The sequence below is a fragment of the Sphaeramia orbicularis genome, chromosome 8, assembly GCF_902148855.1.
Source record: "Sphaeramia orbicularis chromosome 8, fSphaOr1.1, whole genome shotgun sequence".
Classification (NCBI taxonomy): Eukaryota; Metazoa; Chordata; class Actinopteri; order Kurtiformes; family Apogonidae; genus Sphaeramia; species Sphaeramia orbicularis.
The window spans coordinates 327,834-348,132 of NC_043964.1; the positions used below are offsets into that span (position 1 = coordinate 327,834).

At 45.1% G+C, this 20,299-nt stretch overlaps 1 long non-coding RNA gene and 1 pseudogene across 1 annotated transcript; both read right to left on the reverse strand.

The window, feature by feature from the left end:
• Positions 1-462: 462 nt before the first annotated feature.
• LOC115424063 (serine/threonine-protein kinase WNK4-like) lies at positions 463-20,299 on the reverse strand (annotated as a pseudogene).
• On the reverse strand, positions 5,600-6,021 carry LOC115423666 (uncharacterized). The gene is made up of 3 exons (XR_003935996.1): positions 5,923-6,021; positions 5,741-5,851; positions 5,600-5,657 (listed from the first exon to the last, which is right to left on the reverse strand). It is a non-coding gene; the product is annotated as an uncharacterized LOC115423666 (long non-coding RNA).

Here is a 20,299-nt window from a genome sequence, read left to right on the forward strand (position 1 = left end):
TTCATAGTCATATGTACCTCTTCAGTATTCCCCTTTTTGCATTTTATCCCTCTGGTTATTTCTGCATTGCTTTCTATTTACATTTTCTTCCTCTATTTTATGGAGGACTGAACCTGTCAACTTGAAAAATATATACACAGATATAAAAATGGCTTGATAAGTTCATTTCTGTACCATTTATTTATCTATTTTGTCCTTATTTATAGTTTTCCCTATTTAATTTTTGTCCCTGTATTTATTTCTGTGTTGCTTTCTATTTACATTTTCAAAATACATAGAGGAAGAAAATGTAAATGTTTATTTCTGCATTGGTTTCCAAAGGAATAAAATGCAAAAGGGGAATACTGAAGAGGTAAATATGACTGTGAATAAAAAATGACAATAAATGAATAAGATGTCAGATGAAAATAAAATATAGAAATAAACAAGAAAAGAGATAAAGAAAATGTAAATACAAAGCAAAGCAGAAATAAATGAAGGGTTAAAAATTAAATAGGAAAACTATAAAAAAAAGGACAAAATAGATCAATAAATGGTACAGAAATGAAGTTTTTAGCCATTTTTATATTTGTTTATATTTTTCAGTATGGCAGGTTCAGCCCTCCATATACAAGAGGTTTGTTCACATCACACAGAAAACTACGTCATAAATGGATTCACACCAAACACAGAACATGACCCGTTTTAAATCTGTCTGAACCAAAGGTCAGAGGTCAAAGGTCGTTGAAGTAAGTGACACGTGGTTTCTTCATCTTCATCATCGTCGATGGTCATCAAGTTCATTTTCACTGCAATAAAAACAAACGGAGCTGATGAAGGTTTGGTTAACATTATGGATTCACTGTTCATGTTTAGGACTACGGAGCTAAAGGTCGATCCTCGCTCCAGACCTGACGGAGCTTCTACCAGTCAGGGGACAGATGCATCCTGGGTAAACGTGCAGGTTTCAGGTGAACCTGGTCTACATCGTGTGTTCAGGGGCAAAGGTCACACCTTTCCCAGGTCTGTCCAGAGAGCCACTGCTGCTGCCGGAGCCCGTCCTCATGATGCCCTGAGTGGACACAGAGTGGACAGCAAAGGTCAAAGGTCAAACAGCCCAGATGCAAAAGGTCAAACAGCAGAAAAGCAAGTGGGCGTGGCTGCAGAGGCTGCAGTGTTTCCTCCTCACCTGCGGGGGGCGGTACATCCAGCCTCTGCAGCTGGTTTTTGCGGACAGGAGGATAGTTTCCGGTCTTGGAAAGGCGGCGCTGACGGTGGTTCAACATGGCTGCCGGAGGTACAATGCCAGGGGGCGGGACTTTACCCATCCGCATGTACAGCTGCTCAATCTCTCGCTTCTGATTGGTCTGTAGGTTCTGCAACCTCCGCCAGGGTGTCTGCAGGAAGTGGAGAGGTTCACAAGGCGTTGGAGAACAGCAGGTGTTTTACAGACAGATGACCTTTTTCATGTAGACTTCATTAGTGCGCCTCGTTTCAAAAGGTCACATGACTGGAAAGGCCAAAAACAGTGACCTCCACCCAAACCCAACAGGAACTGGTGGACCTCCTGTTGGGTCAGTTCCAACAGGTTTAGGTGGATCTGTATCTGGTTCCTCTGGGTCCAACAGGTTGACACGCCACACATCAAGGTTTCTAATAGTTTTGGATTGTTCATTCTCGTTTAGTTTTATTTACTTTGACTTTTTTCTCTAATTCAGTTCGTTTAATTCATTTTTAGAGCAGGGTCGATAGTTAGCTTACCGGCCGACAGGCGTGAGCTAATGTCGTCAGGCCAGCTCTGGCGTCGTCTGTCGTCCTGTTACCAACTTTCAAGCATCTTCTTCTCTGACTCCGTTCTGATTGACTTCAAACTTGGTCTACAGCTTCTGTATGATGATGTCAACAAAAGTTAGTGAAATTATTTGGATCTGGATCTGATTCTGGATTTGGTGCCACTTTGAAAAATTTCCCATTATAAGAGATAAGGAGTGGATTGATCCAATAATCAGATCAATGATATCAGTGTGAATTTGAATTTTTTACAGATCTGATTGGAATATGAGCAAAACATGGACTATTTCTGTAATAGAATAAATACACAAACTGGTGAGAATAAATGGATCTGGATACATTTACCACAGCTGTTGAATTTGGCCGCATGAGATACAGGACCATTGGTCCGATTTTTTTATTAGTTTTCGTTATTTTCTAAATGCTTAGTTTTAGTTTAGTTGTAGTTAGTTTTAGCTTAGTGTAGTTCAGTTGTAGTTTAGTTGTAATTTCAGTTGTAGTTCAGTTGTAATTCAGTTGTAGTTTAGTTGTAATTATGTTTTAGTTCAGTTTTAGTTTAGTTTTTTTTTAGTTGTAGTTCAGTTGTAGTTTAGTTGTAGTTCAGTTGTAGTTCAGTTGTAATTCAGTTGTAGTTAGTTGTATTCAGTTGTAGTTTAGTTGTAGCTTAGTTGTAGTTCAGTTGTAGTTTCAGTTGTAGTTTAATTTTAGTTTAGTTTTAGTTTAGTTGTAGTTTAGTTTTAGTTTAGTTGTAGTTTAGTTTTAGTTTAGTTGTAGTTCAGTTGTAGTTCAGTTGTAGTTCAGTTGTAGTTTAGTTGTAGTTCAGTTTAGTTTCAGTTGTAGTCAGTGGTCTCTTTTCTCTTCTTTCTGTGCTCCTATTCAAATCAATCCCAGACGGACGCTGCTGCTTAGTCTCCATGTTTCCAGGTAGAGTGGGGACCAGAAGACGACTGGAAACCACAAGTGAACACAAGTGATGGGAGCAAAAGTGTCGTATGGTTGCCGCTAGCTAAATTGCTAGAGCGAATAAATCGATTTCGTATCAATCTGACTGTTTGACAAAGACGAAAACGAAGGGAATTTGATCCATAATTTTTTATCTGTTTTAGTTAGTTTTTGTAAACCCACAATACAGTTTCAGTTAGTTAGGGTTTTTTCTTTTAAATTATAGTTTTTATTTTTTTCAGTTAACGAAAATGTTTTTTCAATTCTAGTTTTCGTCATTCGTTAGTTTTCGTTAACGATGATAACCTTTGTACACATCCATAAAACATAATGAAATTCTCTGAAACCCGTCACCTGTCACGCAGCTCCTGAAGCTCCTCCCACATGTCCTCGTCGTCGCTGTCTGATTCGTCTAGAGCTGATGTGCGATGCGTAGCGGTTACACGCTTGGCTGAAGCTGGTGACCCCTCCCACAGGCTCACGCTCAGCCTCCGCCCCCCACCCCTCTTCCTGTCTTCATCCTCTGTGTTGTCATGGTAACCAGGAGCCTGATTGGTTGGGGAGAACTGTCACCGTGTTGACGCTGGCCTCTGATTGGCTCTCCTCTTCTGTGCTGCTGCTGCTGCTACTGGTGGAGGTCTCCGATTGGTCGGGCCCGAAGGGAGGTGGGGAATGGGCAGTGGGCGTGGCCTGGGCTGAGGAGGGCGGGGGTTCTGGGTGATGGACAGCGCGGACATCTTTGGAGGGACTGACTTGGAAGCGGCCGACGGTGAAGGCTGGAAGTTGTCACTATAAACAGGAGAAGAAGTTGGAGGAGGAGCCACACGGAAGGATCCAGAAGGTTCCACAGACTAGGAGACTCACCTTCAGCTATGGGGGACAGTCTGGGGGACCAGTGTGGGGGACAGGGACACTGGGGGAGACCACCTGCACACAAACCACACCAGGATCACCATCTTCACCTTCAGCAGTCACAACAAATACAGAAAAACAGATCAGACTTACTTTGGTTTGGAGGTTGGATTCAGAGAACTCTGTCCGGGACCTGGGGTACCGGTCACACCTGACCAGGGGTACCGTCACACCTGGACTGGAGGTACTGGTAGTGGTGACAGTGCCTGTACCTGTAAAACATCCAAATAAACCATCACCGGCTCTGTCCTGGGACTATGGTGTCCCTCTGAGCCCTGCATGGAGGCGGTCCAGATACAGTTCAGAAGTTGGAACTGAATCTGGACCTGGTTCCATAGGGTCTGGATTAAAACCAGCAAGACCAACACTGGTAAACAGCCTGAGAACCAGGTACTGGTACCAGGATTCTGATCCTGGGAGTGTTCACCACAAATGGTTCTGAAAAACAAAGACCTGGAACTGGTTCTGAGACAGGCCTAGAACTCTCCCTCTGGTGGAGAGGAGGTCACCCGAACTAGAACCAGCAGCAGACATCAGTTTGGACTCACCGTAAGGGGCGAAGTGGAGCCAAACGTCCTCTGAAATGGACCATAAGGCTGAAATGAACAAATGACGAACAACGAATAAACGCAGGAATGAATGACATGTTCCAGTGATTTGGAGTAAATATGGGTGTCATCTGGTCTGAAGGGGGCGCTACAGTCTATGAGTCTGTGGACCTCAGGCCCAGAATAACAAACGGCTTCGTTAGTATGGAGTCAGTTTGACCCTTGGCCCTGGCCATCAGTTGGTCGTCCAGCCATATGTGCAGAAAGTCTGGCACCAGTGGTTCCAAACTCGGGGGGGGGGGCAGATAGTCAATGATAAGGTGAGGGGAGCTCACTTTCACTTTCTGAGAACTTTATGGACATCCTCCACATGCAGATCCATCTGTCTGTATGTGCAAGAACTGAGGCATGGACGGAAGGCCCAGGGTTTGGACCGGTCAGTAACACAGACCACACGAGACGTGACCTTCAGTGAAGTCAGTGTCAGTGTGAGTGTCAGTTTGAGTTTCAGTTTCAGTTTACTAAATGGACTAAATGAACCAGTGATGGCTCATTTGAAGGGAAAACCCTCTAGTTTAGAACATTTACTGTTTTAGTTTATGGATCAAATACAAACTGAACTACAGCAGGTCACACTGAACTGGAACACTGGTTTTTTCTTGTCTTGTGTCTGGTCATGTGACCGGTCATGTGTCCAGTCACGTGACCGGTCTTGTTGTCCAGTCATGTGACCGGTCTTGTGTCCGGTCATGTGACCGGTCTTGAGTCCAGTCATGTGACCTCCTGACTCCAAACAGGTCCAAGTCCCATGTTTCACTGTAAAAACTGTAAAATAAACTTGGAAACTCAGCTGTGGAGAATGGAATCTTCAAAACAACGTCTAAAATGAATATAGTGAGTCAAACTTTCTCGTATAAACTGGACTGGACTTGATGGACATGAAGGGGTTAATGTCAGAAGTCAAAGTGCTTCAGTGAAGTTCACCTGGTTGGTGCTTCTGTCTTACCTGAGGTGAGGTCCCTTTGGCCTGACGGCTCCCACCTGCTGACTGCTAGAGGCGGAGCCTGTCTGAACAGTGGGCGGGCTGTAGGGGAAGTTAGTGGGAGGGCGGTGGGAGGAGGGAGACATGGGAGGGGTCTGGGGGAGGAGAACGGGGGGCAAGGGTCTGGGTGAGGGGGTGAAAGCCCTGGTTGGAGGGTCCCGGGTGGAGGCATGAGGTCTGGGCTACACTCATCGCCAGTGAGAAGACGTTAGCCAATGAGAAGAGAGGCTGATCAGGGGTTGGCCAATGAGGAGGAGGGGCAGGAGGGGCAGGAGGGCAGAGGGGCAGGAGGGGCAGGAGCGGAGGGATGGGGCTCGGAGAAGGAAAGGAAGTGGTGTAGCAGAGTAAGGAGGAGAAGGCAGACGATACTGAGGGGAAGGCCAGAGGGGTGGAGTCCATGTACTGGTACTGGTAAGGTTACTGGGGGGGCTGATGGGAGGAGCCTGAGGAGGAAAGAGGAGGGGATTAAAGCTGACGACTTTAAATCAAGTGTAGAAACCACATGGTGAACATGAACTTTATGGACCTGAGGACGTGTGAAAGGACTGGGACCTCAGTGGCCTGACAGGAGGCGTGGCCTCAGGGTCAACATGGAAGTCAACGCTCTTCAAGGGGGAGGGGTTATCGTCTGTAATGTCTTACAAGAAGATGCATCAGTTCATTAGAGTGCTCAGAGCATCCACAGTCTGTTCTCTGATTGGTTGTTACCTGGTAGAGAAGACGACGACAGAGTCCTGGACAGATCAAGACCCAACCCAGGACCCGACCCAGGACCCGACACGGGTCTGGACCCGCTGGACTGAAAACATAAGGTGGACGTATAATTAGATCAAACTGTCTGATTAAAACACAGTTGAACACGATTCTGTCACAAATCCACAACACAAAGTCCCGAGTTAATAAGAATAATTATTAGAATCTAAAGTTCACCAAGTTCTGAACCATTGTCACCATGACACGGAATCTGTCGAACAATACTGAGGTCACATCAAAATATTAAGAAAAGCACTGAATAAGAAAGAAAGAAAGAAAGAAAGAAAGAAAGAAAGAAAGAAGAATTGTACAGTCGTCTGGTCATGCGTGCGTCCAGTCGTGCGTTGGTCCAGTTGTACGTTAGTCCAGTCGTGCGTTGGTCCAGTCATGCGTTGGTTCAGTTGTACGTTAGTCCAGTCGTGCGTTGGTCCAGTCGTGCAGTCGTCAAGTCGTGCGTTGGTCAAGTCGTCCATTGGTCCAGTCGTGCGATGGTTCAGTTGTGCGTTGGTCCAGTCGTGCGTTGGTCCAGTCGTGCGTTGGTCCAGTCGTGCGTGCGTCCAGTCGTGCGTTGGTCCGTCATGTGTTGGTCCAGTCGTGCGTTGGTCCAGTCGTGCGTGGTCCAGTTGTGCAGTTGTCCAGTTGTGCGTTGGTCCGGTCGTGCAGTCATTCGGTTGTGCGTGTGTCTAGTCGTCCATTGGTCCAGTCGTGCGATGGTTCAGTTGTACGTTAGTCCAGTCGTGCGTTGGTCCAGTCATGCAGTCGTCAAGTTGTGCATTGGTCCAGTCGTGCATTGGTCCAGGTCGTGCTTGCGTCCAGGTCGTGCGTTGGTTCAGTCGTACGTTAGTCCAGTCGTGCATTGTCCAGTTGTGCAGTCGTCAAGTCGTGCGTTGGTCCAGTTGTACATTGGTCCAGTCGTGTGTTGGTTCAGTCGTGCGTTGGTCCAGTCGTGCGTTGGGTCAGTTGTACATTGGTCCAGTCGTGTGTTGGTTCAGTCGTGCGTTGGTCCAGTCGTGCATTGGTTCAGTTGTACGTTAGTCCAGTCCGTGCGTTGGTCAAGTCGTGCGTTGGTCCAGTCGTGCGTTGGTCCAGTCCTCCATTGGTCCAGTCGTGCGATGGTTCAGTTGTCGTTAGTCCAGTTGTGTGTTGGTTCAGTTGTGCAGTCGTGCAGTCGTCCAGTCGTGCGTTGGCCCAGTCGGCGTTAGTCCAGTCGTGCGTTGGTCCAGTCGTGCAGTCGTCAAGTCATGCGTTGGGCCAGTCGTGCATTGGTCCAGTTGTGCGTTGGTCCAGTGGTGCGTTGTCCAGTTGTGTGTTGGGTCCAGCGTGCTTGCATCCAGTCGTGCGTTGGTCCAGTTGTGCAGTCGTCAAGTTGTGCGTTGGTCCAGTTGTACATTGGTCCAGTCGTGCAGTCGGTCCGTCGTGCATTCATGCAGTTGTCCAGTCGTGTGTTGGTTCAGTCGTGCGTTGGTCCAGTCGTGCGTTGGTTCAGTTGTAGGTTAGTCCAGTCGTGCGTTGGTCCAGCTGTGCGTGCGTCCAGTCCTCCATTGGTCCAGTCGTGCGATGGTTCAGGTCGTGCAGTGTCCGGAGTCGTTGCGTTGGTCCAGTTGTGCGTTGGTCCAGTTGTGCGTTGGTCCAGTCGTGCGTTGGTCCAGTCGTGCAGTTGTCCAGTCGTGCATTGGTCCGTTCGTGCAGTCATTCAGTCGTGTGTTGGTCCAGTCGTGCAGTCATTCGGTTGTACGTTGGTCCAGTCGTGCGTTGGTCCTGCGTATATTGGTAGAGTGTGGCATTGGTCCGGTTGTACGTTGGTCCAGTCGTGCAGTCGTCCAGTTGTCAAGTCGTGCGTTGGTCCAGTCGTGCGTTGGTAGAGTTGTTCGTTGGTCCGGTTGTACGGTGGTCCAGTCGTGCGTTGGTCCTGTCGTGCAGTAGGTCCAGTCCTGCAGTCGTCCAGTCGTGCGTTGGTCCAGTTGTGCGTTGGTCCAGTTGTGCGTTGGTCCAGTCGTGCGTTGGTCCAGTCGTGCAGTTGTCCAGTCGTGCATTGGTCCGTTCGTGCAGTCATTCAGTCGTGTGTTGGTCCAGTCGTGCAGTCATTCGGTTGTACGTTGGTCCAGTCGGTGCGTTGGTCCTGTCGTGTATTGGTAGAGTTGTGCATTGGTCCGGTTGTACGCTGGTCCAGTCGTGCAGATCGTCCAGTTGTCAAGTCGTGCGTTGGTCCAGTCGTGCGTTGGTAGAGTTGTGCGTTGGTCCGGTTGTACGTTGGTCCAGTCGTGCGTTGGTCCTGTCGTGCAGTGGGTCCAGTCCTGCAGTCGTCCAGTCGTGCGTTGTCCAGTTGTTGGTCCAGTCGTGTGTGCGTACGGTCATGCGGTTGTCTTCTTACCTGGGGCTCCGGTTAGACTGGGTGACGTCAAGTGTGATGACCTGTCTGTGTCCCCCAGTTTCTGGTTGATCATAGACTCTGCCCTCTTGATGATGTCATACATGCGGAGGATAAAGCCGTCACACTCGGAGCGCAGGATGAAGTCCCTGTGGATCTGCCACAAACACCTGAATGAGCCGTCAGTCCGCCGTAGACGCAGCCTGTGATTGGCCACGCGTCCTCACCATCACCGGAGGCGATGTCCTCTGGGTTGTCTCCGTCCAGGTTCGAACTTGAAGGTCACCATCTTGCTGTCGTGCGTCTCCAGTTGACACTCTACGACGCGGTCCGCCGGGTCCAACAGGCCCGTCATCCTCAGCCGGGCCCGAGCCCGCCTTCGGAACTGCTTCGATGCGCCCGTGTGCCCGCCTCCTGGCCGCTCCACTCCGATTGGCCCTCGTTACATTCACTCAGACCCGAGGTTACGTCGAGGCGGCGCTACGGACACGATAACGAAATGACAGTGAAGGAGTCATGTGACATGTTGGAAGGCTGAAGACAAGCATCCAATAGAAAACCTCCCTTTTTACCTGTCCGACAGGTGAGGAGAAGCTGCGGACTGATCCTGGAAGGACCGCTTTGCATTCTGGGACACGGCGATGCTCTACAGAAGTAGAACCACAGCAGCAGGAACTGTTGGATGCTGTTGAGTCTAAACCTTGTGGTTTTAATTTCCCTTCGTCCTGATTTTTTTCGAACATGAATTTCCCTCTTGATCAATAAATGATCAGATTCAGCCTCAGATTGTCAATGTCTGATATTACAGGTCATGTGACTTGAAGGTTCACAGGAAGTAAAATCATCCAAATAATTAAATACATGTCAGATCTAACAGACTGTTGTGGCGTGTGTTTGAATCCTCAGTAAACCACAGTGTCCCCCTGGGGACGTGAAGGGCACTGCACTGACCGTACCTTCGGAAAACGCGAACAGGAAGTGGAGGAGGTTTAGTTCGTCTGACTGCTGCCGGAGGAGGAGTCAGAAGACTGATGACAGGGGCGGGGCTAGTGACCGGAGGGGGTGGGGGCCTCCACATCCACTGAGACACCTGAGGAAGCGAAGGGGGAGGAGTCAGCAATCACTGAGACATGAACAAACAGACATGTTTGAATATATTTAGTGAAAATAGACAAACATGACGATCAAGTACAACAAATCAATCAACCAACCAACCAATCAACCAGTCAATCAACCAATCATCAAATTACACCTGAGGAAGAAACTTGACTGCATTACATTTCACTTTAAATTAAATGTTTGTTTCATTTACTGACGTGGAGCTGAGTCGTCCATCTTCGTCTCCGTCTTGGTCGTTTCGTCCTCGTCTCCTTCTGTCCGACAGGAGACGCTGCTGATCCCAGAATCCACCGGGCTGTTTGACGCTGTGGGCGGAGCCTGTATCCAGGGAACAGGTGATGCATCTGCTGTGACATCCTCCCTGAACCTGAAACAGTCACCCGCCTGTCAATCATAGCCCCCACGCCTCTTCATACCTAACCCCGCCCCTTACTAGAGAGCTTCCGTTCAACAGCTGAGTTCTGTGTAAATTATCTCCTGTGCGGTGACGACGTAATAACGAGCACAACTGACTCAAGGGGATATTCAAGGAACCGCAGCTATTCTGCTCTGTTTCCATAGCAACAGCATCCCCCTCACCTGATTGGCTGTTGTCCCAGCTGTGGCAAATGTTTGACGCGATGTCTGATAGCGGTTGTGGTTGTTGGGGGGCGGGGTCCAGACTCCTCCTGTAGGCGGCGCTGTTTCTCCCTTCTGACGCATTATGGCCGACACCCGATGTCTGATCGCCTTGGCAACAACTTTATAGGTCGGCCTCGCAGACGAAACCCAGGACGACCTGAGACAAAGACAGAAAAAAACGAGAGAAAACCTAAACACTGCAGAAAAACTGAAAATAAACTAAAAAAGTAAAAGCATAAAATGAAAGAAAAACTCACAAACTAAAGACAAACTGAAAGATTCACAGTCCAGTGGAATTAACATTTTTTAAACTCTGTTCTAATGGCACGGCTTTTACGTCACTATGCAGACGACACAGTCACTTTTATTAACATACTAATAAATAAATACGTCATGGAAAAAAACCACTAAGCAACAGCTGTTTGGTGAACCAGCTGACCCCTGACCTCTGACCCCTGACCCTGAACTCTGACCCTGGACCTTGACCTCTGACCCTGAACTCTGACCCTGTACCCTGACCCCTGACCCTGCACTCTGACTCCTAACCCCTGTACCCTGACCTCTGACCACCTGACTCTGGACTCGGGACCCTGAACTCTGACCCTGGACCCTGAACTCTGACCCTGAACTCTGACCCTGTACCCTGAACCTCTGACCCTGTACCCTGACCCTGCACTCTGACCCCTAACCCTGTACCCTGACCTCTGACCCCGGACGCTGGACGCTGTACTCTGACCCTGGACCCTGAACTCTGACCTCTGAACCCCAAACCTGACCTCTGACCTCTGGCCCTGAACTATGACCCTGTACTCTGACCCCAAACCCTGACCTCTGACCCCTGACTCTGGACCCTGACCCTGGACCCTGAACTCTGACCCTGACCTCTGACCCTGAACTCTGACCCTGACCCTAACCCTGATTCTGACCCTGGACCCTTATCCCGATCCTGACCCTTGAGCGGCATTCAACCTAACCCTGACCCAACGGTCTGGCTGAAGTGGACCCTGGGCTCGGTACCATCTCCTGGGCCACCTCCTCTGGACGTCCTTGTACATCTCGAACAGGAACTCGATGGCGTTGTTGTCTTTGTACTTCCCCTGGAGCTTCTTGTTGGCGTCCATAGCGGAGCCACAGGCTTCAGCGCCGTCTTCGACCCGTCGTCGTCCTCGGCCAGTTCCACATGGACGCCGAGCTGCTCCTGGAAGAACCGGTGGTCCAGCAGGTCCTGGATGGTGAACCTGATGGAACCAGGACCACACTGAGAAGACCCTGGACACCAGCCACCCCAGGCAGCTCCGCCCCCACAATATCTAATCAACACCAAGCCACACCTCCACCTGTGTCATAGTGATGCAGGTGAGGTGGACGTGTCAGGTGTAAATGCAGCTCTCTGATTGGCTGACGTGTCAGGTGTTTAATGCAGCTCTCTGATTGGCTGACGTGTCAGGTGTTAATGCAGCTCTCTGATTGGCTGACGTGTCAGGTGTAAATGCAGCTCTCTGATTGGCTGACGTGTCAGGTGTAATGCAGCTCTCTGATTGGCTGACGTGTCAGGTGTTAATGCAGCTCTCTGACTGGCTGACGTGTCAGGTGTTAATGCAGCTCTCTGATTGGCTGACGTGTCAGGTGTTAATGCAGCTCTCTGATTGGCTGACGTGTCAGGTGTTAATGCAGCTCTCTGATTGGTTACCTCTCGCTGCTGTTGGTCCGAATGCAGCCTTCAATGATTTCCTTCAGCTCTGGAACTATGACTTTGAAGAAACTGTCCGGTTTGATTCCCTGTGGAACAGACAGATGTTCAAACGTGACCAATCACGGGGGGCATTAGGTGGTCATATGGGCGGGGCTTACATTGGTGACCTTGCGGTAGATCTGGGCGGCGTTTGGCACTCAGAGTATGGATATTCAGACGTGGCCATCTCCAGGATACACATTCAAGGGCGTAGACGTCCACGGCCTCATCGTACTTCTCCTCATACATCTCCGGAGCCATAAACTCTGGGGTCCCTGAACGCACCACAACATCAGCCAGGTTAATAATGAAGATTTTTTACAAACGTTTCCAATGTTTTCTCTGAACTGCGTCCACTGAAGGATGAGTAAACATATTCAAAATGTCTGGATTTGTCTGTTTTTATGTCAAAAACAACGCATTGTCAGCATAGAGTGACAAAATGAAAATACAGTCAATAAATGATGGATATTAATGAGTTTTACACCTGAACTCGGATCTGAACTCAAACTAAACTGAAAGGTGAAATTAAATAGAACCGGTTCAACACTGATGAACTAACTGTAACGGTGCGAGTGATTCTGGTCAGTCCAGGTCCTGGTCCTGGTTCTTGGTAGTGTTTTGGTAGTCCAGGGACAGATCTAGATCAAGGTTATTATCGTTAACGTAAACTAACAAAATGACAAAAACTAGAATTGAAAAAAAACATTTTGTTGACTGAATAAATAAAAACTATAATTAAAAGAAAAAAAACGATAACTAACTTCCCCTTATTTTATGAGAACTGCTTGTTAAAGGTTGAATGGTTAAAAGTAGAAGCTGTTTTATTATATATTGTTGCGACAACCAAAGAATTGAGTAATCTGAAAAAAACAAAAACAAAAAAAGAACAGGTTAACCAGAAAAAACTGTGTACACTAGACTCCAGCATGGCTTCATTCACTCAGAATCTTCCCATTATCGTTGTACGAATTTGTCACTTAGATGCTGATTTCTCCGATTTGCTGCTTTTTTTTTTTCCCTGAACTGGTGTCGTCATGAAGTTCATGAGTCTTTAAATAACCGACAAATCCAAACCAAGGTTATTATCATTAACGAAAACTAATGAAATGACGAAAACTACAATTGAAAAAACATTTTCGTTAACTGAAATAAATAAAAACTATAATTAAAACAAAAAACCATAACTAACTGAAACTGTATTGTGTGTTTACAAAACTAACTAAAACCTATAAAAATTATGGATCAATTCCCTTCGTTTTCGTCTTTGTCAATGTCGGATTGATATAAAATCGATTTTTTTCGCTGTAGCAGTTTTAGCTAGCAGCACCGTACAACACTTTTTGCTCCGTCACTTGTGTTCACTTGTGGTTTCCAGTCGTCTTCTGGTCCCCACTCTACCTGGAAACATGGAGACTAAAGCAGCAGAGTCCTGTCTGGGATTGATTTGAATAGGAGCACAGAGAAGAAGAGAAAAGATATTTTTGTTTTTTACGACTGTGTTTTTATTATTGTGTTTTTACTACTGTTTGTTTTTTAAGTTTGTGGATACGGCTGGAACCTGTAAATTTCCCTATGAGATGAGTAAAGTGTCTATCTATCTATCTATAGATACAACAAAACTAAAATTAAAACTAAACTAAAACTAAGCATTTAGAAAAAAAAGAAACTAATAAAAACTATCAAACCTGCTCTAAAAACAAATTAAAATGAACTGAATTAGAGAAAAAAAGTCCAACTAAATAAAACTAAACTAGAATGAAAAATCCAACACTATTATCACCTAGGTCCAGATCTCCGTCTGTATCCTGAATAAGAACATGTGTATAGAGTAAACCAAGAAGAGAGAGCACATTACTGCAGTGCTGGTTTCCCTGCACTGGCTACCGGTAACCTACAGAATTGATTTTCAGATACTACTCCTCACGTATAAAGCTCTAAATGGAACCGGACCAAGTTACATTGCAAACTCACTGATCGATTATGTAGAAACTAGAAACACTGAGGTCATCAAACACAGGGTTACTAGCGACTCCCAGAAATATTACAACGAAAATGGGGGACGCAGCCTTTACTAACTATGCACCAAAGTTATGGAATACAATTCCAAAAGACATTAGAGAAGCCAGTTCACTGAATATATTTAAAACCAAATTAAAAACATTTTTATTCTCATTAGCCTTTGAAAGGAGATAAAAATGGGGTCACAATTCAGGAACCAGGAATGTGCGCTGGTTTTATTTTTATTTTATTTTATTGTATTTCTGTTTTTATTTTTTATTTTATTTTATTGTATTTCTCTCAAATTTCAATTTATTTCTTGATGTATAATCAATCTTAATGTATTTTAATATTGTATTTTTCAATCAATGTGAAGCACTTTGGGCTACAATTTCTGTATGAAAGGTGCTATACAAATAAAGTTATTATTATTATTATTATTATTATTATTATTATAGAGTGAATAAACTGTGTGTTCAAACAGAAATATGTGTGTGTTTGAACATTTCCAGTAATTCTTTAAGTCGGAGCTGGTGACGGTGTCGACTGAACGTTGGGTGAATTAACTCCGTTTGTTTGACCGGACGCTGACGCCGTACGACGTCGTACCGATGACGCTCTTTGCGAACGAGGCCTTCTTGAGCGTGGCGAGTCCAGGTCCTCCGATCTTGACGGACGCCGTGGGTCCGGTGATGAACACGTTGTCACACTTGAGGTCTCGGTGGAGAATGGGGGGGGAACGGGAGTGGAGGAACTGCAGACCCTTCAGGATCTGGAAACTCCAGCGCTGAAGCAGCTTCAGCTTCATCTGACGGAACCGACGCAGGTACCTGAGGACGGTTAAGCTCAGATTAGAACAAACACCAGTCTGGAACAGGACTGAACTGAAAAACAAACAGCAGCTACAGCAGTGACCTGTGGGGTCCCACAGGGATCTGGACTGGACTCTAGATAGTTTCCAAGAAAAGGTTGTATCTGTTTTGTTCTGATGCACCTTTTTTCCCCCGTCTTTTGGTTGTTTTTTTTTTGTTATAATTCTTACTTTACTCTTTTGGGTGATTATTGCTCTCTGTTATTTTTGCCTTGATAACATTTTTGTATAATATTATATATTTAGTGTGGGTTTTTTTTTTATAGGTGGCCAATTAATTTTCCCGCCGGTGCAGAGCCTATACATTGGACGAGCGCTGGCCTCTCTCTCTGCCTCGCCTCCTGCTCCACCTCCGACACCACTCCAGAACGCACACGCCCGGACACGTGCACCCAGCGGTTTGCACCGCTGTTCTGAAGCAGGACGTGGGCTGCGCCGTAGCTTTTGGTTTTACCAGGCGAGTCCAGATGTCCTGTTTTGGGTTTTTCTTTTGACAGGCTTTAGTTGCGGGGTTGTGTTTGCTAGGGTAGGGGTAGCGGTCTGTGGGGTAGCGGTCTGCGGCCAGGTCCGACAGGTCCTGTACTGGGTTGGTCTGAGCCACATACCGTCCTTTTGTTCAGTTTGTCGGCTCACCTTGGTCCTTGTTTTCCTTTGAAACTTTGTTTTTTGTTTTTTTTTTGTTTAGGGCACAGGAAGGGGGTTAAGAAGAGGAAGTCTATACTTACCTTTAACCCTTTCATGCACGAATTATGAAAACATTAATGAAGATTTTTTTTTTTTTTTCCTGAGTGTTTTTATTCCTCTTTAGGCATGAAAATAAGAAACATTTTTATGAACCTATTTTTCATGGGGTTACAAAAATATCCACTCAGTTGGACACAACACATTTAATTTTAGAAGCAAACAAACATGTATTGACTGAAATACTGCGTGAAAACTATGAAATAAAAACATGTTTAATGCTGCTAAACTGATGTTTTCTCACATTTTAACATACCTGCATGGAGATAGAAAGCAAAAAAAAAAGAAAAACTTTTTGTGTAAAAAATACAAAACAGTTAATTACAGTCTAATAACAATTAGCAATTTTTTAAAACTCAAGCATGTTACTGCGGATTAGGTTTATCTAGAACAGCAAATTACAGTAATGGTATGAATTACAGTGTATGGGATGATGCATAAGTGTCCACTGTGTTGGCTGATATGGAAATAAAACAACAAAACCATAAATATGCAAGAGACCAGCTTTGAACAGCTGTCCACTGTAGTGATCATTATGCATGAAAGGGTTAAGTAAAAAATAAAGAACTTTGTCAATTGAATCCTTTCACCTCCTGGGTTCTATGTTAAATATGTTGCAACCTTCGGGTCCTAACACTGTTCATTTAATTTGACACATTTACTTTGAACTCTATGATTTGGTTGTTATGATTCTTAGTTTTGGGAGTTGTTTTTGTCTTGTTCGTCTGCGTATGTTCTCATTTATCCAGGTCATCATTCATCGAACGTTTGTTCTTAAGAACCAAAGACGGTTGAACTTTGGAAACAAACCTTGAATTTTATTTGTTTGTTTTGATTTTGTTTGTGGTCTTAACTGTTAATGTGAGAGATGGCATATGATTTAAATGTAGTCGGACTTTTCCATTCATTTAAATATTACAAACTGAATATTCTGAATCCAAAGTGGTTTGAGTTGTAGACATTATGACTTACTTACTATTCATTCATTTTCAGAATGTTCTATTCATGTTGTCATTGGATTCTTTTTTGTTATATGACTGAAGGATAATTACGCTCATGGGGTCAAACAGAAGCTTCAGCTTCATTTTTAAATGTGTTTGATTTGATTCAATTTCACTTGAATGTATTTAAAACCTTTTAGGTTCAGTGTTGACTTTGAATGTGTTGGACACGTTTCACAAACAGTCACTTTTATTTCAACGGATTTGGTCTGAAAGTTGTGTTTAAGTAAATGAATGAGCAGGAAGTGGAGGTTCTGGTTCTGGTCCTGTTTGTGGTTCTGGTTCTAGTCCTGTTTGTGGTTCTGGTTCTAGTCCTGTTTGTGGTTCTGGTCCTTTTTGTGGTTCTGGTCCTGTTTGTGGTTCTGGTTCTAGTCCTGTTTGTGGTTTCTGGTCCTTTTTATGGTTCTGGTCCTGTTTGTGGTTCTGGTTCTGTTTGTGGTTCTGGTCCTGTTTGTGGTTCTGGTTCTAGTCCTGTTTGTGGTTCTGGTTCTAGTCCTGTTTGTGGTTCTGGTCCTTTTTGTGGTTCTGGTCTTGTTGTGGTTCTGGTTCTGTTTGTGGTTCTGGTCCTGTTTGTGGTTCTGGTTCTGTTGTGGTTCTAGTCCTGTTTGTGGTTCTCGTTCTGTTTGTGGTTCTAGTCCTGTTTGTGGTTCTGGTTCTGATTCTGATTGTGGTTCTGGTTCTAGTCCTGTTTGTGGTTCTGGTCCTGTTTGTGGTTCTGGTCCTGCTTGTGGTTCTCGTTCTGTTTGTGGTTCTAGTCCTGTTTGTGGTTCTGGTCCTGTTTGTGGTTCTGGTTCTGTTTGTGGTTCTAGTCCTGTTTGTGGTTCTGGTTCTGTTTGTGGTTCTAGTCCTGTTTGTGGTTCTCGTTCTGTTTGTGGTTCTAGTCCTGTTTGTGGTTCTGGTTCTGATTCTGATTGTGGTTCTGGTTCTAGTCCTGTTTGTGGTTCTGTTTGTGTTTGTGGTTCTGGTTCTGTTTGTGGTTCTGGTTCTGTTGGACTCACGTCTTCAGGGTCCCTGACGTCATCAGCTCCGTCACCAGGATGGTGCATTTCCGTCCCTTCAGCGTCGACTTCCAGGAGTCGAAGAAGCGGACGATGTTCGGATGTTGCAGGTTCTTCAACATTTCCACTTCTTCACCAAAACGCTGACGCTCCGACTTCGTCAGACGATGAGTCTGTCAGGACCAGAACCCACCCACCCATCAATCAATCAACCAACCAATCAATCAATGCGTCCTTCAGAGTGGAGCCTCTTCTAAACATGTTTTTACGTCAGATCTGAACCGTAGAGAATGAATGAACGACAAGTTCTGAAAGACAAATGGAGTTGAGTTCATGAAGACTGAGAGAGAAGATTCAGCCCAACCTGAATAAAGACGGAAAACAAAAACATTCAAATGAACAAAGACTCAACCAGATAAAAGCTTCAAACCACGTAATAAAATGAATTTAACAACAAAGAAATGAACTAAAACTAAAGATAATGACATTTACAATATGCAGGAAGGGATGGAACCATATGAGCATTTCAGATCAGTGTTACTGTGACTAAAGTTATCACAGTTATTGTATTATTATCACGGTATTATTGAAATTGTGCTCAAAATGTTCAAAAAGTGCTGATACACACACTGAAAGAATTTAACCAAGTTGTATTTAAAAAAACAACAACAAAAAACAAATAAAATAATAACAGTCCCAGTGTCCCTTCTGTGTCAGAAACATTCCAATATTAACCCTTAGTGGTCTGAGTCTATTCTGTCTGTTTTTCAGTCCTTTTGATTTGGCCTTTATATACTATAGAAACAAATGTTTACTATACCCATGTGTGGGATCTGTTTTTTCAGCACAACTTCATCTATACCATCTGTCTATTATTTTTTTTCACTTTAACCTACTATAAAAACATAAAAGGACAAAAAACACACAAAAAAATTTATATAATTATTGCATAAATAACACACAGATGTTTAACGAACCTTTTCACAGACTTTAAAGTGAATATTGGTTCAAATATTAGGTATAGAAAATTTAATTTGTAATAAATTCAAACTATACTCACATGTTTGACATGAAAGCAGATCTGTACACAGGGTTTTTTTCCCCTCAAAGTGCGGTAATCAAACACAGTTATCATGAGAATTAGGATTTAACGGTAATACTAACCGTCTGTGATTTTACCGCCGTTTATCGTTATACAGGTAATTGCTCCATCCCTATATGCAACTAAAATGTCAACTTAAAGAAAAATAAGACATTAAAAATGAAAAATGTTTAAAGTATTAAAAAAACTTGAACAAAAACTAAAAGAAAATTTATTTTGTACAAATTAAAAGAAAAACAAGTGGAGAAGATGTTAAAATTTAACCTGATGAATTAGACATTGAGAAAAATGACAAAGTGAAATAAACCAAAGTAAAGACAAACTAACATTTCAAAAGAACCACAGTCAACCTGTTGAACCTCTGACCAATCAGAGCCAACGGCGGCTGTGATGTCACAATGTGAGACTGTAAATATTCATGTGTGGGTGACCTTTGACCTCATAAACCCTGTGTTCCTTATCAACACGAACCAGCAGCCGTTGGACCAATCAGAGTCCGCTTCAGACTCAGACAAACCTGCTGAGTCATGAGTCGGCTTTATCTACCACGCAGACGCTGAAGCTCACATAAACGCAGACGGCGAAGTTCACATAAACGCAGACGGTGAAGCTCACATAAACGCAGACGCTGAAGCTCACATAAACGCAGACGGCGAAGCTCACATAAACGCAGACGGTGAAGCTCACATAAACGCAGACGGCGAAGCTCACATAAACGCAGACGCTGAAGCTCACATAAACGCAGACGCTGAAGCTCACATAAACGCAGACGGCGAAGCTCACATAAACGCAGACGGCGAAGCTCACATAAACGCAGACGCTGAAGCTCACATAAACGCAGACGGCGAAGCTCACATAAACGCAGACGGCGAAGCTCACATAAACGCAGACGCTGAAGCTCACATAAACGCAGACGCTGAAGCTCACACAAACGCAGACGGCGAAGCTCACATAAACGCAGACGGCGAAGCTCACATAAACGCAGACCATGGTCCGTTACCGTGGTAATGGCCTCCTGAGTCCAGGTCTCCACATAACCCCCTTTATGGGAAACCTCCCTGGACCAGATCCTGATTGAAACACTGGATTTGAGTGTTGTCTTTTATTCCTGTATAAATATTTTTGTGATTTTCTGTGCTAGGCACAGGTGGCCATGTTTGTAGTTCACATTAGGCCCACCCACTGTTGTGTGCATGTCCAGTCCTTTACAAACGTCAATATTTGTGTATTTCTTGTATATACACATGTATATTCTATGCATTTATTTGTTATGTAATGTTTTTTATGTATTTGTGTGTTTCTGAACCTGGCGGCCATGTTTAAAGTTTTTGAGTGTTACCTGTAGTTCGCATTAGGCCCCGCCCACAGTTGTCTCCACGTCCAGTCCATTATAAATGTCTGAATTTGTGTATTTCTTATATATAAACATGTATACATTTATGTATTTATGTGTTTCTGAACCTGGCGGCCATGTTTGTAGTTTTTCTGAGTGTTACCTGTAGTTCGCACCAGGCCACCTCCACCGTCGTCTCAGTGTCCAGTCCTTTATAAACCGTTTTGAAGGATCCGCGTCCGATCTCGATGTTGAACTTCAGGAAGCGTCCGTCCGGAGATGACGCCACCGCCTGCATCTCCTCATCGTGCTCCTCCTCCTCCTTCCGTTGCCAAGGTAACTCCTCCCGGGCCGAGTCCGACAGCGCCTCCGCCGTCTCCTCCCCCGAGTCGGAGGTCATGTCCCGATCGGTGGGCGGCGCCTCCGTTGGTCATTGGTGGAAGTT